The sequence below is a fragment of the Dromiciops gliroides genome, chromosome 3, assembly GCF_019393635.1.
Source record: "Dromiciops gliroides isolate mDroGli1 chromosome 3, mDroGli1.pri, whole genome shotgun sequence".
Classification (NCBI taxonomy): Eukaryota; Metazoa; Chordata; class Mammalia; order Microbiotheria; family Microbiotheriidae; genus Dromiciops; species Dromiciops gliroides.
Genome location: NC_057863.1, coordinates 244119680 through 244147005, shown reverse-complemented (window position 1 = coordinate 244147005; position 27326 = coordinate 244119680). Strand labels below are relative to the sequence as shown.

The 27326-nt window shown below is 38.7% G+C and overlaps 1 non-coding gene and 1 pseudogene across 1 annotated transcript; both read right to left on the bottom strand.

The window, feature by feature from the left end:
• Positions 1–7486: 7486 nt before the first annotated feature.
• On the bottom strand, positions 7487–8542 carry LOC122747413 (annotated as a pseudogene).
• Positions 8543–18592: 10050 nt separating this feature from the next.
• Positions 18593–18695, bottom strand: LOC122752310. The gene has a single exon (XR_006356076.1). It is a non-coding gene; the product is annotated as a U6 spliceosomal RNA (small nuclear RNA).
• Positions 18696–27326: the final 8631 nt, after the last annotated feature.

The window sequence follows — 27326 nt, the reverse complement described above, 5'->3', positions numbered from 1 at the left end:
ATACAATGGCACTCTGAGGTTATCAAGTACAATCTCCTCATTGAACAGAAGAAGAAATCAAGGCACAGAAAGGTTACGTGACTTACCTAGAGTCAAACAGATAGTGAAGTAAGATTCAAACCCAGGTCTTTCTGATTCCAACTCCAATGTCCTATTCATTATACCACATGCTGAATTTGAAATGTTTCTGGGACATTCAGGTAGAGAAAACAGTCCTGACGGTCTATCTGCTACAGTCCCTGCCTCTCTAACTTTGATTTGAATTCTCAGTATTAGTTTTGTCTCTTGGATACTCACCAGAGATTATTGTGACTGGGCTCCTTTATGAACCAGTTTTCACTTACATAATGGTTATCCAATTTTACCTCTTGGGTCCTTGGCTCTACAGCTCCACCTGCTGACTTATCTTCCCATAAATCATCAAGTCCTTTTCAGTCCAAGAAAAGGACCCTCTACAATTCTGAAAGTCAAAAGTTGGCCCTTACTAAAAGAGACCATAGATGGGTAGGTGCTCAGTAAATCATAGTTGATTTGTTCTAAAGGAACATTTAGTACAATTTCATTCTTTACCCAAAGTACATTTACCAGAGGGAGGAGAAAATAACAACAATAATGGTATTTATATTTATATATAACATAAAGATTTGCAGTCTTTTCCAAATATTATCTCACTTTATCCTTACAACAACCCTGGGAGGTAGGTGCTATTATTTTCCCCATTTTACAGATGAGGAAACCGAGGCCAACAAAGTGACTTGTCCAGGTTAACAAAGTTAGCAAGTGTGAAAGAGAACTTTTCTTGAAATCAGAAAAGTTATATTTGATTGCTGGCTCCAGCACTTTTTTTTTTTAAGTGAGGCAATTGGGGTCAAGTGACTTGCCCAAGGTCACACAGCTAGTAAGTATTAAGTGTCTGAGGCCAGATTTGAACTCAGGTACTCCTGACTCCAGGGCCAGTGCTCTATCCACTGCGCCACCTAGCTGCCCCTCCAGCACTTTTTGTGTGATCCTGGGCAAGGAACTCAACTATTCTAAGATTTGGTTTCCTCATCTGTGAAAAGGGGATATTTGTATTGCCACTTTTCAAGGTCACTGGAAAGAAAGTGTTTTGTAAATTTTAATGCACACAATAAATGAAACATTCTTACTTTATTATTATAATATATGTTATAACTAGTTGTTATTTGCAGTAAAGGGAATTTTTAAAAAATTACTGTGAAATGTGGGAAGATTTGAATAATTTTTTTTTTAATTTTTGCAGGGCAATGGGGGTTAAGTGACTTGCCCAGGGTCACACAGCTAGTAAGTGTCTGAGGCCGGATTTGAACTCAGGTACTCCTGAATCCAGGGCTGGTGCTTTATCCACTGCGCCACCTAGCTGCCCCCAAGATTTGAATAAATTCATGATGAGGCAAACCAGCAGAACCAAGAGAACAATATACACAGTAACTACTACTGTGTAAAGAGAAATGTCACTGAAAGCTTAACGGATGTTGAATAATGGAAAAATCAATGAAGGTCCCAGCAAAGAGATAAGTAAGAGACCTCCTCCTTCAGGGCAGAGAAGGGGGGAGCTATTAGAAGAGAAAGAATATTGTAAAAATGGTTAGACATGGTGTCTGCTTTAGACTTTTTGTTTAGTTGTTTTTCTTTGTCACAAGGGAGAGTTTGGCCTGGAAAAGATGGATGTGAAAAAAAAGTTTACTGATGCCTCTTTCTTGACATAATAGTCATTTCCCAACTACTTTTTCAACATTGAATTCTACCTTATGAAAAAGAAAATGTGTGTATATACATGCATATACATTATACCAAGCTGCCTGATATATTTATATAAATACACACACATACCATATATATGTATATTGTGTATGTGTATATATACACACACACACATATATGTATGTATATATATGTGTGTGTGTGTGTGTGTGTGTGTATAAATAAAAGCTGAATACTGAATACTGGATTTGGAATCACAGGCCATGAATTCAAATTCTAACTCTGCTACTTACTACTTATGTGAACTCGGCCAAGTTGTTTATCTTAACCAGTTCTTCATCTGGAAAATGAAATAATTAAACTAGAAGACCTCAAAGGTCCCTTGCAACTTTAAATTGATATATACAGGGGCAGCTAGATGGCACAGTGGTTAAAGCACTGGTCCTGGATTCACTAGTACCTCAGTTCAAATCTGGCCTCAGACACTTAATACTTGCTAGCTGTATGACCCTGGGCAAGTCACTTAACCCCCATTGCCCCGCCAAAAAAAAAAAATTTTATATATACACATGTACTATACTTTCCTTTATTGTAAGGGAGGGTTATATAGATATACTGATACCTACATTGTATGTGTATATATGTATATCACATCCACTTACATATCATACACACATACACACACACACACACACACACACACACATAGTGGGGACCAATGGCCAGTGAGGGTACTTTCCTGAGAACACATGCATCTGATGAATTTGCTTTGCTTCTGGTAGTGCCTGATGATGCTGAATGGAGAGACCCAGCTCACCATGTCAGAGCATGTGCATGCCTTCTGTGGCTAGTTTCTGTGCTCTTATATGTACTGTAAAAAAATATTTAACTAACTAACTGGGGGCCTAATCTGTGAACTCCTGGCTGGCTATCTGACTGCTTTTAATTTAGTATTGGCCGTTTAAAATTTTCCCCACTGCTTTTCCCAAATCGATAAGCAAACAGCCTCTTCCAATTTAACAAAGGGTTTATTTAGATGAATAAACTTAGAGATAAAGGCAACAAAAGTAAAATACAACCTGATTGCATTTTAAACTTTCTTTCCTGCTGTTGCTGCCTTTCCCCGAGGCCTGCAGCCATGCCTTGCTTGGACCTGTTAGCCTTCAGTCCTCTGCAATTTTCTCAGTCCTCTCCCTTTCACTCTTTCACTTCTCTCTGTAGTGAGCCCAGCTTCACCGTAGCAACCCCCCTTTCTTTCCCTACCGTTGCGACCCCCCCAACGTCTCTAGCGTCTCTCACTACGTCTTCTCCACTTTCACTGTCAGCCCCCCATCTTAGTGTCCTCAGTACTTCCTCTCCTTTCTCAGTGTCTCTTCTCACTAGTCTTTTCTACTTGCTCTCCTTTCACTGTCAGCCCCTCCTGAATATAAACTCTTCTTGTTCACCAGACCCTCAGGCCACACCAAACCCAAGTAAATGCCAAGCTAATTCCCTGGCTGCCCCAGGGCTCGGGGCTGGGCAGAGGAAGCTGGCGTTTGTGTGAGGCTTACATGTATATCCCCACTGAGGGGGACTTGGGGTCCCAAGGCCTCTGTGTGGGGCGGTCTCAGGAGAGCCACTGCGCTGGGGGAGGGGAGGCCTGTTCAGGGCGTCTGAAGCTAATTTCAGTAGCTCGCAATACACTCACACATACACACACACACATACACACACACACACACACACACACAGAGACACCTAGATATATGTATATATGTGTGTATGTACAAACAACGAAAAGGAAAGGTCTTTTGATTGGCTGTTGAACTAAAACTGAGTGAGCATACTGAGCAATTCAATTTCTCTTTTCTGGTGGTGATAGAGGAAAGACATGGTATAAACCTCTGAGTAGGGAGAGAGGCCTGTAAACCTTCTCATGTGAGTCAACATGTAGCCCATGAACACAGGATTCTGCTTTTGTTTTGGTCTCTGTTGTGTCTATTTTTTCCTGTTTTGAAGTGAGGAAAGACCTGACACAAAATGGCCTTGGGGGACTTTAAAAGTTAGGAGGAGGGGCAGCTGGGTGGTGCAGTAGATAAAGCACCGGCCCTGGATTCAGGAGTATCTGAGTTCAAATCCGGCCTTAGACACTTACTAGCTGTGTGACCCTGGGCAAGTCACTTAACCCCAATTGCCTCACCAAAATAAAATTTAAAAAAAATAAAAAAAATAAAAAGTTAGGAGGAACAGAGGTCCTGTGATGAGTCCATATCAACATTTTCTGGCTGCTGAGTCCTGTGTCCCAGCACAGCCCTGGGAAACAACTTTGTTGATCCCACCCAGCAAAGGTCTGCTTGTTTACCTCATCATAAATTCATCAACCCAATAACTGATGTTTCTTCTGTAGCAAGTGCATCACTCATCCAAAAGTTATTCTGTATTTGAAAGTAAATCTGAGGGGCAGCTAGGTGGCGCAGTAGATAGAGCACCGGCCCTGGATTCAGGAGGACCTGAGTTCAAATGTGGCCTCAGACACTTAACACTTACTAGCTGTGTGACCCTGGGCAAGTCACTTAACCCTCATTGTCCTGCAAAAAAAAAAAAGTAAATCTGGTACTATTAATGCTTTATAGCCACAGCTTTATTTCAGCCTATTCTCCCCAGGGACTGAAGTGGTAGAGGGGAGAGTGCACCCTTGATTTGGAAGATGATATTTTTGTGTTTTGGTTCCAGCTATATATCTTCAGTAAATATCTCTCATAAACCATAATTGGTGTTAATTAGTTAAGTGATATTAGTGTGCTAATCACTGGGTGAATAAATAATATAGGATCAATAGTATATGTAACTGTGGAAGGTTGAAATAATAATAGCTCCCATCTCACAGGGTAATTATGAGGAATGAATAAAATATCTATGTAAAGTTTTTTGTAAAATTTAAAGCACTATACAACTGTTAGCAAGAATTACTATTCTTCTGCAAAGAGATATCCCCATCCCACCTTCATTACTTTTGTGTGGTATGACAAGCTCACATCTTGGTTTCCAAATTCATTAGTGTTTTCAGAACCTAGCATATGTCACTATTATGAAGAGCACCCCAAGTTGTTGGGGTTAGGGTAGGGGAAGGTAATGGGAATCAGGAAGACAAAAATGTAATTTGTATAAAGATTTTCACAATAGGCGACAATGAAAATCTGAATGATACCCAACAATAAGAGAATTGCTTAGCAAACTATAGCATATAAAACTATAGAATATAGAATGTGAGAAATGAGACTTCTGTGGATTCTGCCCATCCATGGAAATATCTATATGAAATAACACAAGTTAAACGTTAGACTCAAAAACGGTGAAAGAGAATTTGGCATGTTTGTGAATAGTTGTATAGTGCAATGATTATTTGGCTTTGTTTTCTTTTTTTTGGTGAGGCAATTGGGGTTAAGTGACTTGCCCAGCTAGCAAATGTTAAGTGTCTGAGGCTGGATTGGAACTCAGGTCCTCCCGAATCCAAGGCCAGTGCTTTATCCATTGCTCCACCTAGCTGCCCTTGGCTTTGCTTTCAATAAAAGTTGCTTATGTTCCTAATTTTCCAAAAGGAAGAAAAGGAAGAAGGATGAAGTATGGCTAGAATTCTGTTTAGCCTCACTCTGTTCCTAGCTGAATATTCCTGGGGAAATAAGCTAAGCTTGCTAAGCTTCAGTTTTCTCATTTGTATAATAATAGCATCTACCAAAGAGAATTGTGTTTAGGATCAAATGAGATGATGTATGTAAAACACCTTCCTAATCTGAAAGAACTATGTAAATGTCAACAACTAAGAAAAGAAATGTAATTTTTTTTACCCACAAAAGTAGATTTTCAACTGTAACTTTGCTGACATTCACAAGTTGAATTAAATATGTTGGCCTTCCTATATGAAAACAAAATATCAAATGCTCAGCAATATGGCATTTGTTTCATATCGTTTTCCTGTAGTGGCAATGGATTTGCCCAATCCATTCACACTTCTAGCTGCCCCATTCCCCCTCCTAAAAGCATGCCACCCGGAACTGGTTGGCCTAAATTAATCAAAGGTATAGTCTGGAGCCATGAAACAGAGTATAATCATCAAGGCTCTGACTAATCTTGCCCCTATGAGGTTTTACATATAGAAACAAACTTTTTACCACCACAACTCTAACTTAATTAGCTACAGAAAGATAATCAATATTCTGAAGTGTAAAAGTTTGGAAAAATTCAGAGCTAAGAAAATGTACTTTGAATTCAATAACCTTGCCTACTAACACCAGCACAATATTACTACCATTTTTTCCTACTTATTGGGTAACTAAAAATTATGATAGCCATCTTACATTCAGGAAAAAAGCCTGGTCATGTGGTTGGTGCACCAAACATTACTGCTTCTAAAGATTAGAAAATACCCAAATTACTGATGATGAGTAAAGTGAGCAGAACCAGGAAAACATTTTACACAGTAACAGCAACATTGTGCGATGATCAGCTGTGAGACTCTTCTCAGCAATACAATGATCCAAGACATTTAATTCCAAAGGACTCATGATGGAAAATGCTGTCCACATCTAGAAAAAAGAACTGTGGCATCTGAATGTAGATTGAACCATACTATTTTTACTTTTGTTGTTGTCGTTGTTTTTCTTTTTTCAGGTTTTTCCCTTTTGTTCTGATTCTTCTTTTACAACATGACTAATGCAGAAATACGTACATATATAGCCTATATCTGCCATCTTGGGCAGGGGGGAGGGATTGAAAAAGAAAAAAAAATACCCAAATCATTTGCCAAGAACTCTATAACCATATTCACTCTATCTCAACTCTTAAGTAATAGAAGCCACTTTTATTCTGAAGAGTTTTCTTGTTTTCATCCTTCCTGATTTCTATTAAGGAGAGACCTCTGTGATGGCTAGGTGGTGCTGTGGATAGAGTCAGGAGCACCTGAGTTCAAATCCAGCCTCAGACACTTGACACTTACTAGCTGTGTGACCCTGAGCAAGTCATTTAACCCCCAATTGCCTCACCAGGAAAAAAAGAAAGAAAACTAAAAGAAAGTAAAAAAAAAGAGAGACCTCACCAGCATGCAGAGATATGGGTATATATTTTAAAGATGGTACTGGTACTATGCCAGGATAAATGCACGTAACTATGCTTACACATTCATAAAATGTGCCTGGGAACGCACAAATGGCACCATGACTTATACATAGAAATTGGGAAGTGTCTAGGCCTTTGGAATCTATATAAAAAAGTACTTCCCTTTTAGAATATAATAGTATCAGTCCTACACCCAAGAGTTTGGACTGAATTTAGGTCAGGGTTATAAGTAATCTGTTGTATATTTGCCTTAAAAAGGCAAGCCAAGAATTAATAAACAAATTTTTAAATGCAAGCAAAGCAACAAGAGTTCTTTAAAAAGAGAGTGAGAGAGAAAGACTAAGAACAAAGGACCTGAAAAAAAAAAGGCTAGGAAGAAAGCTTTGAGTTGTCTATCAGAGAGGCTTGCACAATATTCAGGAAGTAGGAACTCCAGTTTTTCAACCTGATCTGGCATGGGTGTTTTCTTTTTCGCTGCCTAATCTGGATGCAGATTGGGTCAGTATATTGATTATAAAACATATCTAGCAGTCTAAACCAACTAGCTTTTAAAATCAGGAATTTTCTCCTTGTGTTAGACCATCTTTTTTTTTTTAAGTGAAATTCCAATTTAGCCATACTACTTATTCAAGATAAATCACCAAACAGTTAAAAGTAACTTTGAAACATCTCCTCAAATCTGAGGTTTAGATACATCTCCGAACTTGGGTTCTTCAAGTTTGAAGGTTGGAAATGTGTTCATATGCTCTTTACTCACATATTAGTTTCAGTTTGAAAAGTTCCCTCTCAGTAGGTTTGGCTGGTTTGGGCTGGAAGATCTCTTGAGCCTGGAGATTCTGGGATGTAATAGAATATGCCAATGGGGTATCTACATCAATATGGTGAGCACCTGTGATCCAGGAGCAACCAAGTTCTCTAAGGAGGGGCAACCTGGCACAGGTTAGAAGCTGGCCCAGATCAAAGTACCCATGCTAATCAGTAGTGGGATCAAGCCAGCAAGTAGCTCCTATATTTCCAGCCTAGGCAAGATAGAGAGAAAGGAAGGAAGGAAGGAAGGAAGGAAGGAAGGAAGGAAGGAAGAAAGAAAGAAAGAAAGAAAGAAAGAAAGAAAGAAAGAAAGAAAGAAAGAAAGAAAGAAAGAAAGAAAGAAAGAAAGAGAGAGAGGGGGAGAGGGAGGGAGGGAGGAAGGAAGGAAGGAAGGAAGGAAGGAAGGAAGGAAGGAAGGAAGAAAGAAAGAAAGAAAGAAAGAAAGAAAGAAAGAAAGAAAGAAAGAAAGAAAGAGAGAGAGGGGGGGGAGGGAGGGAGGGAGGAAGGAAGGAAGGAAGGAAGGAAGGAAGGAAGGAAGGAAGGAAGGAAGGAAGGAAGGAAGGAAGGAAGGAAGGAAGGAAGAAAGAAAGAAAGAAAGAAAGAAAGAAAGAAAGAAAGAAAGAAAGAAAGAAAGAAAGAAAGAAAGAAAGAAAGAAAGAAAGAAAGAAAGAGGAAAAGGGAGATGGGAAGAAAAGAAAAGGTACCTGTTCAGATTTTGCTGTTATTCTGGAAGAACAGCAGTAGGTCCTCCAGCTGCCTTTCTCTCAGAGTTATATTCTCTGATCTTGTCTATAAAGAGTTTCTGAACAGGATTGAGTTCCTTGTTAAATGCAACAGCTGTTATACCAATGTTCATTTGTAATTGTAATGAAATAGCAGACTGAATTACAGAAGAAAATCTGAAAAGCCTTTGAAAAATCATAGTGATTCTGCAGATGTGCTAAACAGACACAGGGAAGGTGACTTCATAGGAAAACTTCCTTCAGATAACTTTTGATGATCAGTTATCTACATATGAGTAATGCCATGGGGTATTTGGTGAATCAATCTTATGACTAACAGAAGGAACAAAGAAAGGAATATATGTTCTTTTCTGCATTTAGAATGACTGCTGTAATCTCTGGTTGCCAAAAAAACAGAAAATAATGATTGATTTCACTTTGTTTTCTTTAAAATTAGTATTGTGCAATCAAGTCCAACTTATCATGACCCCGCGGACCATACTGTCCATGGAGTTTTCTTGGCAAAAATACTGGAGTGGTTTGCCATTTCCTTCTCCAGCTCATTTCACAAATGAGGAAACTGAGATAAACAGGATTAAGTGACTTGCCCAGGGTCATACAGCTAGTGTCTCAGGTCATATTTGAATTCATGTCTTCCTGACTTCCAGGTCCAACATACTAGCCATTGTACCACCTAGCTGCCTCCAATTTCTTTAAAATACCTTTTGTCTAACCTTTTGCCATTACATTATGGTAATTTCCCACTCTCCTCTGGCTTGAGCCCTTCCTTGTGACCAAGAAAAACAACTAAGTACAAACATTAGATACGGAAACCTTGTCCGACATTGTATACAGTAAAGTTTTAGTAGCATCCCTCCCACTGCTATCAGGGACAACATAGGTTTTGTTATTTTTCCCCCCCAGGACCCCAGGGCTATTTTCTTATTCCTTAGAATTCAATGAGCTTTTAAAGATCTTTTGGTTTACATTGTTGTAGTCAACATGCATGTAGTTTGTATGTATGTGTATATATGTACACACAAGTACGGAAAATATATAAATTACATACATACATACATACACACACACACACACACACACACACACCTTTTAGTTTTGTAACAGAGTCGAGGAGGAAAAGCGGTGGCTTTGTTGTCCTGAGCTGTTTTTTGTTTTTTTGTTTTTGCAGGGCAATGAGGGTTAAGTGACTTACCCAGGGTCACCCACCTAGTATGTGTCAAGTATCTGAGGTCAGATTTGAACTCAGGTCCTTCTGAATCCAGGGCTGGTGCTTTATCCATTGCGCCACCTAGCTGCCCAAAAGCAGTGGCTTTGGATCAAAATCCTCCCTGTGATGCTTCATAACTGCATGATCTTGTGATCTTGACTTCAGTGCCACCGGGGAGGGTTGTTGGTGTGTTTGATACCTCTGCATAGACTATAAAGTCCCTGAGGGCAAGGCCTGTGTTTTTCTTTATATCCCCAGTGCCTAACATGGTGTCTGGGCATATAGAAAACATTTAATAAATGCTGGTTGATTGATGGTTCTGCATCAGTTTATGCAAATCCTACCAGATGTCTTTGAATTCCTCATATTGGTTATTTATTATAGTATAATAATATTCCATTACATTGGCATACCACAATTTTGTCAATCATTCCGCTTGCTATTTTAAGTTTGAATTAGAAATTAACAGGAACATAGGAATGAAAGGGGACTTTGAGAAATCATTTAATCCTTCTGCAGACAGTCAGACTAGACCACACCTAAATTTTTCCAGACAGATCAGAATCTTCCTGATTCGATGAATAATGCTTCATTTGAGTTTCAAAAGTAGTAATTTTTATTTGGCTTGGTCCCCTGGCTTTTTGGAGAGCCAATAGAAAGTTTAATAAAAGCACAGGGGATGATGGAAAAGGGAGGGAAACTGGGAAAAAACTTAAACATCTCTTATGGCTCCTCAGATCAAGAAGTGGCAGAGTGCCGAGCCTTCCCCCAAACAAACAATTTGTGACAATTAAATTATAATGAAAGAAAAGAATTTGTTACCCATTTAAGGTTGTTATGACAAGATACAACCTGTATCCATGCTGTTTATACTGTACTTATGGGCACATACAATGCAAGACCCTAGGGAAAAAACATATGTGAACAATAACTGCTGGTATTGGTACTGACAGATTTTGGTTTACACAGTAGTTTCTCATTTGATCCTCACAACTCTCTGATGTAGACAGTCTAGTAAGTATTGTCATTCCCATTTCAGAAATTATCAAACTGAGCTTTAGAGAGAGGTCAAGTGACTTGCCAAAATTGTCCTGTACCTGGTAAGCATCTTCAGGGGAAAGTTTCTGACCTACTCTCACCTTACACCAGATCTGGGGCTTTTCCCACTATACCACGTATCCTTCTTCTCATGAAACAAAATGAACAAAGTTTAAAATAAGCAAAATTTGGGGCAGCTAGGTGGTGCAGTGGATAGAGCACCAGCCCTGGAGTCAGGAGGACCTGAGTTCAAATCCGGCCTCAGACACTTGACACTTACTAGCTGTGTGACCCTTGGCAAGTCACTTAACTCCAATTGCCTCACCCCAAAACAAAAAATAATAATAATAAAATAAGCAAAATTTGTGAGGGTTGGGTAGAACCATCTTTCTCAAGGGGCCCAGTTCTCTTTATCCGTTTGATGTCCAGAGTTCCTAGAGCCCTAAATGGACCTGACCTCTTATGTGACCTTGGACAACCTGTCTAACTTCCCTAGCCTTTAGTTTCTTTATCTGTAAAATGATAAAGCTGGACCTGATAGCTTTTGAGATCCATTCTGGCTTTGAAAGCCACCCAATGCTCAGAATTTTTGCTGACGGCCTCTTCACCATTAAAATGTGCCTTTTCAGTATTCCTTTCTCTCAGTGTTTTATTTGCAAGCCAATGTAACAAACTACAGGTATCCTTTCCACACAGGAGGGGGGTGTTTAGGAGCATGCTCTCCCCCTCCCCTGATCTGGAAAATCTGCATAAATTTTTTTTTACCCTCCCTGGATACCAGAGAAGAAGTCTGAATTTATTTTTCTTTTTCCTTTATGAGGTGTTTACAATACCTTATTGTAAAATTTGGGGTGATAGTTTATAATACTATACCTATATTTTATGCATTTCTGAGTTTCTAAACTTTTTCTGTGGCCTTTGTGTGTCATCTGAGGCTTCTGCAAAATTTCCCCAAGTTCCCATTTAATTTCTTATGGCAGCCCACGATTTATCGAAACCCCATTGGGGAAAGTCACAATGTGGAAGGGATGACTGTAATACACAATGAGGTCATGTCAGATAACTGTTTGGTATATTCTCTCTCTCAGTGCACACACACATTTCCTTCTGGCCTCAGCTTCTAACTTTCTAGATTTGGCCACCATTATCTCCACTGTAGTGCCATCCTGGAACATCCCTCCTTCATGGATTTCTCTCACTGGTGGATTTCTTCCAAGGTCTCCATTTTGGGGAGGGGCCCAGGCCACCCAATACTCCTCTTGCTTCCATTCCTGACTTCTCCCACTCCCTTCTCAGCTCCCTTTTGTGTGCTCTTTCCCCCATTAGTCTGTAAATTCCTTGAGGGCAGAGACTGTCTTTGCTTGTATTTGTGCCCTCAGTGCCTAGCATAGTACCTGGCACATAACAAGTTCTTAATAAACGCTTGCCTTGCCTTAATGTATTACCTCTCTTACCTCACACACACTTGGATTTTAATGGAAGCTTCCTGGCCTTAACCCAAAGAGGGGACTAATGCTGGATATATGAAACATCAGAAGACCATTTAGGGAAATTTACTTAGGTTGACAGGCCTTTTGAAACCTGTGAAGTGTGGTCATGCTTGTAAATATTTAATGCCTAGCTCTCCAGGGGCGAAAAAAAATGCATGCATGACACACTTTTAAGTTTAATTTGCCTTTTTAACATGTTCTTCATCACTTTTTTTTTTGGTGAGGCAATTGGGGTTTAAGTGACTTGCCCAGGGTCACACAACTAGTAAGTATTAAGTGTCTGAGGCCGGATTTGAACTCAGGTCCTCCTGAATCCAGGGCCAGTGCTCTATCCACTACACCACCTAGCTGTCCCCCTTCATCACTTTTTTTAAAAAAGTCTAGACAATCAACAAAGCAATAAATCAAGCCCTGATTTGGTTTGACTTTCTGAGATGTAAATCCTCGCAATGAAAATTTAACATGGCTCCCTTGAGCCTTCCCTGATGGCTCCGGTAAGCCACTGCCTTGATGTAACAATCCAAAGATAGTCTACTCCATCTATGACTCAAGTGAAAGACAGTGGATACTTTAAATTATTGCCTCACAACCTGACATCCTCATCTGTCTCCTTTCCTTATTAAGGCCCTAAACTGGTGAGGTAATAATGGAATCATCTAAGCATACTCTTGGACAGAATGCTCTAGCAAGTGTGTGTTACTTAACGGTTTACAAAGTGCTTTATAAACTTATCTCATTTGATCCTTGCAATAACCCTGGGGGATAGGTACAGTTGTTACCCCAAATTTACAGAAGAGGAAACTGAGGCTGAAAGAAGTTAAGTGACATGCCCAGGGTCACACAGGATTCAAAAATTCAGGTCCTCCTTACTCTAAGTCTAGCATACTATCTGCTCAACCATCTAGAATTTGACTGTGAGCCTCTTGCCTAAACAAAGAAGTTTTTTCTTGAGGTGCTAAAAAGTTATCCAGTTCATCTATGATATAGCTAACATTGCACTGGTGATAGGATCTGGGATTCAGTATAATTAAACAGAACCATAAGTAGTATTAAACACTATATCCTATTAAATATATAATCTAAATGCTACAAACCCTAGCATCTTGGCATGGAAAGGGAAGTCTCTTTTTATTTTTTAAATGTTTAATTTATCTTTCTTAACTATTAAGCAGGCTATTGCTCTACTCATGGTATACTTATTGGAAATTCAACTGAGAAGAAATGCATTTGAAGGGTAACATTCCTAAAGAAGGGAGGTGTTTTGCCCGAGCACTATATCTGGCTGTGGGCTTAGAGCTAAAAAATAATAATAAATAAAATAAATAAAAAAGACCAAATTACAGATCATTTGATACAAATTCCTAGAGCATAGGACAATTTGTGCCAGGATACCCTATGCAATGAGTCCTTAGGGAGCAAATAGGAGTGACTGGACAATGCTACTCACCATACTACAACACCTTTACTAAAAATGAGGAGAATGGAAAAGGGGAAAAGGTTAGAAAACCATTAGAAGTCTATAGCGTTTCACTGGTGAGGAGATGCATTTTTCTTTCTGTTTCCATCTTAAAATTCTTTTTTGATAGATTAAATGCTATTTTTGTTGCTATTGTTGGTAGTAGTGAGGTTGGTTTAGTGTGTGTGTGTGTGTGTGTGTGTGTGCATGTTTGCTTCTAGTATGAACCTGGCCTTATAGCCAAGGAAATAAGACTATTACTAGAATATGCTGCAATTAAAAACAAATATATCCAATCTTGTCATATTAATTTTATTGCATCATTGTCTTTCCATCTTCTTTACGCATTCAGTCCCTTGCTACTTTAGCTATCAACTAGCTGCCTGCGTAATTTATCCCTCTGAGTCCTTCACGAGGACATAACAGTGCTTCTGCAAACAGTCAACAAAAGGAGGCAGGAAGGAGGGAGGGAGAAGACCATGAATATTTTAGTTCAGCAGAGACTGCTTATGAAGTTCAGACAAGTGATGGTTGGTGTCAGTGTCAACCTCACCTCAATTTACACTCTAATCTGCAAGCTGAAAACAAAAGGCCTGATTCAGGAATAGGGATCATGTATGTGTGGTTTTCTTTTCAAGCCTGAGAGTGTCCCTTGATGGCAGAATGGAAAGAACCTTCTTTGGTTCCCTCTCACAGGGTCTGTGTTAGAGGTTGAGACTGCCTCTGTTGTTTACTGGAGCAGAACTGCTGTCCCCAGAGATGGCCACCTGTGTTTGCTGATGGCTTCCTCTGCATGGGATTTAGTGTTGGGTCCTTAGAGATTATCTAGTCCAAGAATTCATAACCTCTTTTGTGTCATGGATCACTTTGGTACTTACCCTTTCTCGGAATTGGTTTTGAAATGGATAAAATAAAATAAATAGGATTACAATGGAAACCAATTATATAGGATGTCTCAAAAGTCTTACTGCAGTTTTAAGCTGTAGTAACTTAAAAAACTGCACTAAGACTTTTAGAATAACCCCCCCATATTGAAATAGTTTATCTGTCTATCTGTCTACCTATCAAAACTATCTATCTACCTACCTACCTATCTTTCATCTAGCTATCCATCCATCCATTCATCCATCCATCCATCACCACCATCATCATCGATCTATCCAAATTCCCAAGTTAAGAATCCTTGATTTTATCCAACTCTCTCATTTTACAAATGGGAAAGCAGAAGCTCAGAGAACTGAAATGACCTTCTTCAAGGTAACACAGGGAATCAGCCTCAAAGGCAAGAGTCAAACCTCAGACTCTAGATCCAATGCTGCTTCCCTTGGACCACTGATGCTTCTCTCCCAAGAGTTATAGTCTGACCAATCTTAGGAGACATTCCTGAGAAATCAACTACTGAACCAAGCCGACTGTGTGCCCAAGGTAAGCCTAGATGGCCTGAGAAATAGCTTTTACATTTTGCTCTAAGGTTTATAAAACACTGCATGCCTTGTATCTTGCTTGACCCTCATGACAACCATTTGAAGTAGATGCTATTGTTACGCTCCATTTTGTCAAATGTGGAAACTGAGGCTCAGAGAGGTTAAACGGTATACCACTCTAGTAGGTGCCTCTGGGAGGATTGAAACCCAGGTCTTCCTGGTCCCAAGTACAGCATTACTACTTCTATTATGCCAGAATGTTTTCTCTTAGAGTAGAAATTAGGGACTTCAGGGGCTTTCAAGACCCCCTTCTTTGTATACATGTGTATTCACCCTCTTAGAGAACAGGGATTTTTAGTTTTATAGACTCAGCTCCTGGAAGAGTTGATAGAGAACTAACTTTGGAGTTTGGAAACCTTGGGTTCAAGTACTATCCCTGACACATGTTGGCTGTGAGATCATAGGCAAGTGGTTTAACTTCTCAGTGCCTTCTAAACCTTCCAACCATCTAAAACTATAAATTGTTAAAGGGTTGTTTATCTTCATTGTCAGAAGGAGTTTCTGTACTTGGAGTTTCTTGGCTAATGAAATCACTGGCCCCACTAAAACAGTGCCATTAAGCTCACATTAAGGAATATTACTGTGCTGTAGGAGATGATGAATGTGTTGAATATGGAGAATCATGGGATGGATATACATGAATTGATACAGAGTGAAGTAAGCAGTCAATAGAACAATATGCAAACTGCTACAATGTATATGGAAAGAACCATAAAAAATCAAAAGTAAATGTTCCGAAACTATAAAGATTAAGCATGTCTTGTATGTTGATCAAAAAGTTAGAGACATGATTTCTGGGTAATTTGATCATTTTGTTAATAATGCCAGCATTTTAATAAAAGGATAGTCATTTGGCAGTCTCTTTTTTAGACCAAAGACAATCCTGGCAGCTGGCTCACAGCTTATATGCTCATTGGAAGAGGTATATTCCCAAGGGTGGCAATAAATTCTGATTGGTTAAAAATTAATGAGAGGGGAGGCTAGGTGGCGCAGTGGATAGAGCACCGGCCCTGGATTCAGGAGGACCTGAGTTCCAATGCAGCCTCAGACACTTGACACTTACTAGCTGTGTGACCCTGGGCAAGTCACTTAACCCCCATTGCCCCGCAAAAAAAAAAAAAAAAATTAATGAGAGAATGGAGGCAGCTGGTGGTGCAGTGGATAAAGCACCAGCCCTGAATTTAAGGGTATCTGAGTTCAAATCTGGCCTCAGACACTTGACACTTAGTAGCTGTGTGACCCTGGGCAAGTCACTTAACCCTCATTGCCCCACAAAAAAATTAATAAGAGAATGAATATAATTATGAGGCACTGAACCTATTCAAATGAACTTTGATTATGTCATTTACTTCTAAGTTACCCCCAGCCTTGGACAATCTATTCAAAGAATATATCCCCACCCAAACTTGAGCAGAACACAATAGGTTTCCCCACCTGGGTATGGTCTGAACAAGAGTGTTAAGAAAGTTAGTCCCATCTCATTATCAGTAATATCCTTCAAGAGACAACTTTTGAAATCAGGACTTTAGAAAAATGGGGAAACTCTGGATGCCCCCAAATTATTGGTTATTAATAATCATTTCTCTCACTTGAAAGAAGAAATATGAGAAAATACGCCCACCCTACCCCTTTTCAGAGGTAGGATGTACAGAAGTCTTCAACATTGTACATATTTTCAACCTTTTTCAATGAACTGATTACTTATACTGATTTTTTTCTTCTTTTTCTAATCTTTGAAAAATACTATTTGTTATATGGGGTGTCTCTCTGGAAGGTGGCTCTCTGGGGAAAATATGGCAATTAAAACCACCAAATTTGCCAATAAAAACTTTTTTTCATTGAATTGAATTATGAATCTGGAAATGGGAACATTAACATGCAGACTGAGGCATATAGATATTGTGCTGAAGACACAAGCACTACTTCCAAAAATCAAACCCAGAAAAAACAACAACACAGGAACACCTATCATAGTCTTCCTTATTCTTAACTTTGCAAGAAGATCCATAAGTTCTAGCTATGAGACTACATGGTAACCTACAGAAAAGGCATATATTTTTTAAAAATTAGCTAAGCAGTGACCAAAACAGTGAACTGGTTGCCAGGAAGCCAGAGTTCTATTTTGGGAGAAGTTACTAGCCCTGTCTTTATCAGTTTCCTCATTTGCAGCCTCTGGTATAAAAGTAACTCCTACATCCTCAGTGTATGCCGGAAATCTATGAAGTTTTAGTACAGATTCAAATAGTTCATCAATCCAAGGCTGCTTAATTTACAATCCTGCATGTATTATCTATTGGCTTAGTTTGTGTTTGAAAATAATAAATCATTTTACATTTGTATGGCACTTTAAGCTTTATAAAGGAGTCCTCTCGGGGCAGCTAGGTGGCGCAGTGGATAAAGCACTGGCCCTGGATTCAGGAGTACCTGAGTTCAAATCCGGCTTTAGACCCTTGACACTTACTAGCTGTGTGACCCTGGGCAAGTCACTTAACCCCAATTGCCTCACAAAAAAACCCAACAAACAAACAAACAAACAAAAACAAAAAAAGAAAAGAGTCCTCTCCTCACAACTGTTTTAAGAGATAAGTATCACAATATCCTCATGTCCATTCTACAGATGAAGATGACATGCAGATAGGTTAAGGTACTCACCCACGGTCACACAGAGTAAGGGTCAGGACCAGGATCTGAATTCACATCTCTTGATCACAGACCCAGGACTCTTTCTGATATACCACACTATGTCTTACTTATCTTCATATCACTCTCAGCAATTAGCACATGCTATACTAATTGACTGCTTCATATGTTGAAGGAATATTGAACTAGCTGACTATCCAGATCTCTTCTAACTTTTTTACTTCTACAAATGAATGAATTGGGTTTTTTTAAAATATGAAGTTGTCATATAAAAGTGATTACAATGTGGAGAGGAATGTCCTAGATTTATAGTCAGGGAATTGCGGAGAGATAACTCTCAAATCTTGCCTACTCCTCTCCTCTGATTTTGATTTCTGCCTAGATGGGAGGTGGAGGAAAGAACATAAGGCTGACTTCTATGCTCTCCTCAGAAAGGGGGTACTATAATTTTATCTATCAGCTCTCCTAAATATTGCTAGCCTACAGGAAGTGGTTTTTTAGGTTGAAGATGGTTCCCTGATTAATATCCCTTTATAGAGGGAGGAACCTTGCTTCTATATGAAGGTATATTATCACCTCCATATTATTCTCCATAGGGGGCAGCTAGGTGGTGCAGTAGATAGAGCACCAGACCTGGAATCAGGAGGACCTGAGTTCAAATCCGACCTCAGACACTTGACACTTACTAGCTGTGTGACCCTGGGCAAGTCACTTAACCCCAGTTGCCTCACTAAAAACAAAAACCAAAACCTATTATTCTCTATAATATTTCTCCCCTCCCCAAATAAAAACCCTCCCTTGTAACAAATAAATAGAGTCAAGCAAAACAAATCCACAAATCGGCCACATCCAAAAATGTAAGTCTCATTCCACACCTCTAGGCTGCCATCCCCTCTCTGCTGAAGCGAGAAGCAAGGTCCATTGGGAATGCCCCCTGAATTTGTGTCATCCCTGCACAAGGGCCATCCTAATCTTCTCTGTATTATTCTAACTGTAGTATATGTTTCCAAAGTGAACACTCTATTAAACATTGTCAAGGAATCGTAGATTTAGAGTTGGAAGGGAATCTCAGGTCATTTAGTCCAAATCTCTTTCTTTTACAGATGAGGAAATCAAGGCCAAGATAGGTGAAATGAGTTGTCCATGGTCACAGAGGCATTAAAAAAGAGCCAATATTAAAAACTAAGTCCTCTGATTCTAGATCCAGAGCCCTTTTCCCTGTATCGTGCTCTAAATTAAAAAAAAAAAAGTTTAAAAAATGATCAAAAGGGGGCAGTTAGGTAGCGCAGTGGATAAAGCACCAGCCCTAGATTCGGGAGGACATGAATTCAAATCCAGCCTCAGACACTTGACACTTATTAGCTGTGTGACCCTGGGCAAGTCACTTAACCCTCATTGCCCCTCCAAAAAACAAAAAAAGATGGAAAAGAATCAAAAAGCAGAAACAAAAGGCAGAATTAAAGTTGAATCATTTTAGTCATGAACAATCAATCAAGAAGTGTTTATTAAGAGCCTACTCTGTGTCAAGTATTGTGTTAGGTTCTAGGGATACAGAGACAAAAATGAAACAGTCCCTGCTCTCAAGGAGCTTACATTTCTATTAGAGGAGATATGATGTGAGCAAAATCCTATATACCCTCCACCATGTAAGTTAGGTTAGTTTTTCCTTTCCTTAAAAGGTATTGAAATCATGGAAACATGTTATTTAGTAAAACTGAAAATATTAAGAAATATTTTCTTCTAACCTTTCCAGAACCCTAGAAAAAGCTCTTGGAAAAGTGTGATAGGTTGAAGACAGAAAGGTTGAAGAAAGACATCTTATGGAAATGGATTAAGGGCAATTAAAAAATCCTTTTTTAACAAAGAGTAACTCAGGTCTTCTTTAAATCATTGCCTTTTCAACTAAAGTGATTTGGTTATTGACCCATTTAAGAGCAATTCCCTCTTTACCTGCTCACTTAAAATGATTGGATGTACCCTTCTCCCTTGAAAAAAGACTGAAAAAAAACTAAAGGGGCAGCTAGGTGGCACAGTAGATAAAGCACTGGCCCTGGACTCAGGAGGACCTGAGTTCAAATCTGGCCTGACACTTTGGTTGCCTCACCAAAAAGAAAACAAAAAAAGAAAAAGGACTGAGTTCTCAAATGGAAGGGAGAAGGTTCTTTTCTCTCCAGGAGAGAGGAGAGTGGACCAAGAAGGGATGGAATGATGAGTTGGTTACTCTTCAATTCTGGAATATTAACCTAGACTGGTTTTTGTTTGTTGGTTGGTTGGTTGTTGTTTTTTGTGGAGTAATGAGGATTAAGTGACTTGCCCAGGGTCACACATCTAGTAAATATCAAGTGTCTGAGGTTGAATTTGAACTCAGGTCCTCCTGAATCCAGGGCTGGTGCTTTATCCACTGCACCACCTAGCTGCCCCATAGACTGTGTTTTAACATTCTTTCCCTTGTTCAAATGTTACATAAATTGTCTTGGGGACAGACAGTCATGTCAGAGGACATGAGGGTCTATGCCAGTTTGAACATCTCTCCAAGCCAGAAATGGCTTGGATAGAAGTTAATATTAATTAAATGAAGTTGTTCCCTTCGGACTAAATTATAGAGCATCCATATTAATGTTTTCTTTGACAAAGCCATCCTTGGGACCAAGTCAAGCACTAAAGGCTCAAGCTACTGACATTATTTCCTGGTTGATTTAATGCAAAATACCCGTGAAGCGCTCCAGACATGCAATGATGCTCAGATAGTAGACCACAATGGGGAACTCAGACAGGAAGATTTTGCTCAGCTGAAATAACTTAGGGAGTTCTCAATGCATATCTCTTTTGAATATCCTTCTTCTGCTATGGTGAAGGAAATCTCCTTTTGCTAACTATTGAATGACTGACAAACGTCTCATTTCATTCTAATATCAAACTTAAACTACCTGAGCACCATCTTGAGTAAGGCCCAGCCCAGAGCAAGAGGCAACATGTATGTGTATAAGTTTATATATAAGTCTAGCTTTTCTGACTCAAGAAAACAATGCATTTGCTCTTTATGTGGTGGCAAGGAATTGGAAGTTGAGGGGGTGCCCATCAATTGGGGAATGGCTGGACAAGTTGTGGTATATGAATACAATGGAATACTATTGTGCTGTAAGAAACGATGAGCAGGAGGAGTTCAGAGAAACCTGGAGGGTCTTGCATGGGCTGATGATGAGTCAGATGAGCAGAACCAGAAGAACAGTGTACACAGTATCATCAACATTGAGTGTTGATCTACTGTGATGGACTAGATTCTTCTCACCAGTGCAATGGTACGGAAGAGTTCCAGGGGACTCATGATGGAAGAGGATCTCCAAATCCAGGAAAAAAAAAAGAACTGTGGTGTATAGATGCTGAATGAACCATACTACTTCTTTTGGTTTTGGTGCTGATGTTTTTCTATTTTGAGGTTTGTTGTCATTGCTCTGATTTTTCTCTTATAACATGACTAATGCAGAAATAGGATTAATGTTATTGTGTGTGTGTATATATATATATATATGTATGTATGTATGTATATATATATATATGTATGTATATATATATAAAACCTATATCAGATTACCTGCTGTCTAGGGGAGGAGGGAGGGAGGAGAGGGAGGGAGAAAAATCTGAAATTGGTAAGCTTGTATAAACAAAAGTTGAGAACTATCTTTACATGTAACGGGAAAAAAGTAAAATACTTTATTAATTTAAAAATTTAAATAAATAAATAAATAAAAATAGTATCTCATGAATAAAAAAAAAAGAAAAGAAAACAATGCATTGTGCCACAGTTGGAAAGTCCACAGTATCTGGAGTTGTAGGATCTGGAATGGATTTCTGGCTCTGCCACTTATTACCTGCATGACCTTGAGCATTTGACCTTAACCTCTCTGAGTACCAGTTTCCTTATCTGTAAAATAAAGGAGTTGGATAGAGTATATCTAAGGTCTCTTCCTGCTTTCATCCTACAAATACTCCATAGAAACATGGTTGGGAGAATGAGGTGGTAAGGGAGCCACCTGTCTCCTGGATTTTACAAAGTGTGTTTCCAAGAGACTTGTCTGACTGCCATTACAGACATAATCTCAGTTTGACAGTGGATGGCCAAAGGCACTTTTAGGTGCAGAAAATTCGTCCCCCCAAAAGCTGGCTCTGAGGGCAGGTATGCTACAAACTTTGGCCCAGCTCCCTCTGACCCTCTATCTTTCTGCCCTGTCCGTGGTTCCCAAAGGAGCCTTGTGTGGCCTGGCAATCAATCAAGGCCTGTGGCTGCTTAGATCCACCCCTAAGGGAAATGTACTTCCTTCCTCTCTGTCTACTGTACAAAGCTTCCTTCTGGTCTTGTGACAGTCTACTCTCTACTTGTAGATGTAGAATAAGGATAAAGTGCTATCTTTTGGTGAAATTCAAAATAAATCTATTTTAAGACTGAAAATATTCATGTCATTTTCAGATCTGTGCAGGAAAGAACATGGTGTTTTACATCTTCTGTAGAGGGTAATAACTGCAATCAAATGGTAACATCTTAATCTGTATAGGCTCAAATTATTAACCAGTCCAAGATTTTCTAACCTGGGTTAATGTGGTGGGTTTTTTTCTTCTTACTGATGTTAATATGGTAATTGCTTAAATGCTTTTTACATTCATTCATTCGCATATGCTACAGAAATGTTTAGAGTTCTTACCATATTAACGCAAATGAGCTACTTAATCTCTTCTTGTCTTGGGCAAATATTCAGATTCAAGATTGAAGCCTCATTCCACTTTTCAAAAGGTGTAAATTATGTAATGATAAACACATATGTCTCTAAGTTACGGATAAGAACTCTCATGGTCCTTTGCCTGAAGGTCTATGATGAGACTTAAGAGATATAGGATCTAGTCATGGTGTCTCTGTCTGTGATCCATTGAGGGTAAGTCTTTTAATCACTTTATTATGCCTCAGTTTATCCTTTTGTAAAATAAGGATCTAACGATGTCCGATAAACAGAGAGAAGAACAAATGGTTCTTTGTACACAATTGTACTTTATAATAATAAAGAACAAGGCTATTGTTTGTGAAATTTTTTTGTGGTTGGAATAACAGGCGCCTTTAAAAATCTACCAGACATTTAGAGACTCCCTCTTCTTAGTCCATCTGTAGGGAGAATTTCCAGTTGAGAGGGGTGATGGGCAAAAGAAGCCACAGCTAGTACTCATTACAGTTAGAGGGAGTTGTTCAGTTGTTCTCAATTGTTTCTGACTTTTCATGACCCCTTTGGGGATTTTCTTGGCAAAGATAATGGAGTAGTTTGCCATTTACTTCTCCAGATAATTTTTTTTTTTTTTGCGGGGCAATGGGGCTTAAGTGACTTGCCCAGGGTCACACAGCTAGTAAGTGTCAAGTGTCTGAGGCCGGGTCTGAACCCAGGTACTCCTGAATCCAGGGCCGGTGCTTTATCCACTGTGCCACCTAGCTGCCCCTTCTCCAGATCATCTTACAGATGAGGAAACTGAGGCAAACAGGGTGAAGTGACTTGCCCAGGCTCATACAGCTAATAAGTACCTGAGGCCAGATTTGAATTCAGGAAGATGAATCTTCCTGACTCGAGGCCCTGCACCATCCACTGTGCCATCCACCTGCCCATTGTCCGAACCATAGCTGAAAGTAATCCCCACTGAAACATAACAAATAGATAGCCAGCCTCTACTTGAGGATCTCCAAGGAGGGGAAACATACCATCTGTGGAAGCTGCCAATTTGAGAAGGCCCCTCATCCCCAAATATCACCCCACTGATGCCTGAAATCACACCATTGGCAATTTATTCCTTTGTGTTAAGCACTTCCCTTTTCACATATTACCTTTTATAAAGTAAACACTACTATTATTATATGTTTCTCTTTCCCTTTCTTAGCCAAACTCTTTTTTTTAAAAAAGGCTGCTTATATTCATTTTTTTCCACTTCCTTACTTTGAAATCACTCCTCAATTATTTTGCAGCATATCTTATGACCTCTTTCATTGACCACGTTCTCACCAAAGTTGCCAAAGATCTCTATACCTGATGGTCTTTCTCAGTCCTCATTCTTAACTTCTCTGCTTTATTTGACACTATTGAACTCTCTTTCCTCCAAAATATTTTCTCCTTTCTTGGTTTAGTACATACTATCTAGGGTCTGAATTAGGTCTAGCTCAGTGATAGATGTTTTGCTAATTATTGTTTTACTGCTATCATAATAATAGTTAATAATGAGTACTTTAAAATTTGATATGTTCTTTATTTTACAACCCTATAAGGTAGGTGATAATTATTATCTCTGTTTTGTAGATAAGGAAACTGAGCCAGACAGAGGAAAAGTTTCTTGAGCATGGTCACAAGGCCAGTAAGTCCCTGGGGTAAAATTCCAACTCAGCTCTTCCTTAGTCCAACTCCAGGATTCTATCTACTGTACCACCTAGATTGCTCATTGCTTTCATTAACTATCAAAAGTAGATACTGTAGTTAACAGTAGAGAACAAAAAAAGCCTATAAGGAAGCACAGAAAAGCTGGATTACTTTGAAAAAAGGTCTAGGATTTATTACATAGGTTTTCATGAGATGGAAACATGGTTTATATGGAATTGATGTAGAGTGAAGTGAGGACTACAAGAACAATTTATACAGGTGAGGACAACATTGTAAAGAAAAACAACTTTGATAGGCTTAGGAACTCTGATTAATGCACTGCCCAACCATATTTCCAGAGATCTGTGATGAGGCAAGTTACCGACCTCTTGATAGAGAGGTAATATATTGAAGATGAAGAAAGAGACATGTAATTTTGGACACTGAACGGATTAGTTTTATTTGATTACGTTTCTTTGTTACGAGGTTTTTTCCTTGTCAATTTTTTTATTGGAGAATATGGGACAAGAGAGAAGTGGTTTAAAATAGTAACGACAATAAAGGAGAGCCATTTAAACATTTTTGTCCATATATATGAATAAATACACATATATACAATACATATATGTGCATGTATACATATGCATATGAATGTACTATATAATGTAAGGAGACTTCACCTAAGTATACCCAGATTGCCTAACATGCAGTTACTCTACTTAGCTGAGTTCTACTCTCACATAGGTAGGAGTAACCTCGAATCAGCTGTGTAAACAATACAGAGCATATCTTTAAAACTAGCCAATCTCTCTTTCCTGTGTATTTTTTTTTCTTGTGAGTCCAGAGGGTGAGGGTCCCAATTCACCCACAGCACAGATGCCATGAACTGAACCAGGAGCGGGGACACATTTCCCCTTCTCTTTTTAGATCCCATAGCTAGGGTGTTTTTCTTGCTCTGCTTTGTCCTTTTCTTCTTCTCAGTTTTAGATGCTGTTGCTGATGCCCACCAGACCAGTTTGAACCATGGAGACCTTGGAGCCAGGATGTCAGGTGGGATATTTTAGGCAGCCTGCCTGGCAGAAAAGCCCTGAGAATCCATGTTCTATAGGAACTGAACTAAGCCTGTTGTGTATTTGTTATCATACTTTCTGAAGTAAATATTCCTTTGTAAAAGATAGTTTGACTATTAGTGACTAAGAGGAAACTAGGGTGTGAGGAACCCCTTTATACTTGAGAGAATACCATCAGTAGGGGCTGGAACCAATTGCAGAGAACCTACACACCCCAAGTCCCTTAAGGGCACTGACTAACTGGGAATGTGGGGCGGGGACAGATTGGGGAGTTTAGAGGAGATTTAACTTTCCTGGTCTTTAGGAACTGGGGGCTAGGATAGTTAGTATTTTACACACAAAAAACCCACATATGTACACATGAATGCATACATATACATATACACTCTACACACATACATATGTAAATGTGTCTATATATATATCAAGAGGTTGTGTATATGGAAATGTAATTTTGTGTGCATTTAAATTGAGAATAATAAAATAAATGAAAGGATGGAGGAAGGGAGCCTAGCAGTGTCAGATCTTAAACTATACTACAAAGCAGTAATAAGCAATACTATATAGTATTGTTTAAAAATAGAAAAGCTTATGAGTAGAATAGATTGGGTAAAAAACATATAAAAGCATAGCACCTAGGTGGCACAGTGGATAAAGCACTGGCCCTGGATTCAGGAGGACCTGAGTTCAAATCCAGCTCCAGACACTTGACACTTACTAGCTGTGTGACCCTGGGCAAGTCACTTAACCCTCATTGCCCAACCAAAAAACAACAACATATAAAAGCAATTGAACACAGTAACAGTATTGTATAAATCTAAGCACTGTAACTATTGGGATAAGGACTAAATTTTTTACAGAAATTTCAGGGAAAACCACAAAGCAACTCGGCAAAAAATAGGTTTCAACCAACAACTCACACTGTACAATATAATAAATTCCAAATGTACATACAATGTAAATATAAAAGGTCATAATATAAACAAATCAGAGGAGTAGGGAAAAAACACCTTTAATAGCTGTGGATAGGGGATGAGTTCTTTACCAAACAAGGAATAAAGAGGACCACAGAAGATAAAGTAGACAGTTTTGATTACATAAAATTGAAACATTTATATAAAAATAATGCAGTTAGACTTAAGAGGAATGGTTGAGTTGGAAAAAATATCTTTGCAGCAAATACTCAGCTAAATATTTCAAATCCAACATGTGTAGGGAATTAATAAAAATATATAAGAACAAGAGCCCTTACTCGAATAAATAAATGGTCAAAAGTTGGGAACAAGCAAAGAGAAAGGCAAGCTCTTATCAATCTTATGAAAAGTTACTAATATGAAAAGAAATGTACATTAAAATATTCTGATATTTCACCTTAGATTTTTGCCATCAGATTGGCAAAGATGACCAAAAAGGGATAATGACCATTGCTGGGGGAGCTAGGGAGAAAAGACATTTTGGGTTGAGGTATGAATTAAATGTAGCCATTCTGGAAAGCAGTTTGGAACTATACTCAAAAAGTCACTAAATTGTGCATGCCCTTGACCTAGTTATGTCATTACTTAGAATATATCTGAAAGAGATCAAAGAAAGAAGTAAAGGACCCATACATGTAAAAATACTTCATAGCAAATCACTAGAGGAAAAAAAATAATCATTAATTGGGGAATGGCCGAGCAAATTTAGGCATATGGATGTAATGAAATGTTATTGTACCATAAGAAATGTCAAAAAGGACAGATTCAGAGAAACCTGGAAGAACTGAATAGAGTAAATAAGCACATGTACTAGAATAATTTATTCAATTACCAAAATATTGTAAAGGAAAAGTATTGTGAAAGACTTCTAAAAAGTTCCCAGACAAGTAGGACGGTGTTGGAAGTATGATGTTAAAATTAATTTATAATTTTAAAACAAACTGAATTAATATAGATTTGTGATATTATATTAATTATTACATACAAACCTCTTTTTTCTCTTCCTTGTATGAGGAAATATTCATTTATTGATGTTTGGCAAGTTCATAATAATAAATAAACATTTTAAAACTTCAACTTGAAACCACCTCAGAAAGGCAGGTAGGAGAAATGACTCCATAGTTTCATTGGGGATTGTTGAACCCAGTTGCATAAAGCATTCTAAATCAATATCTAATTAAAATATATATAGTGAAAAGGGGGTTGAAATTATAGTTAGAAGGGCTG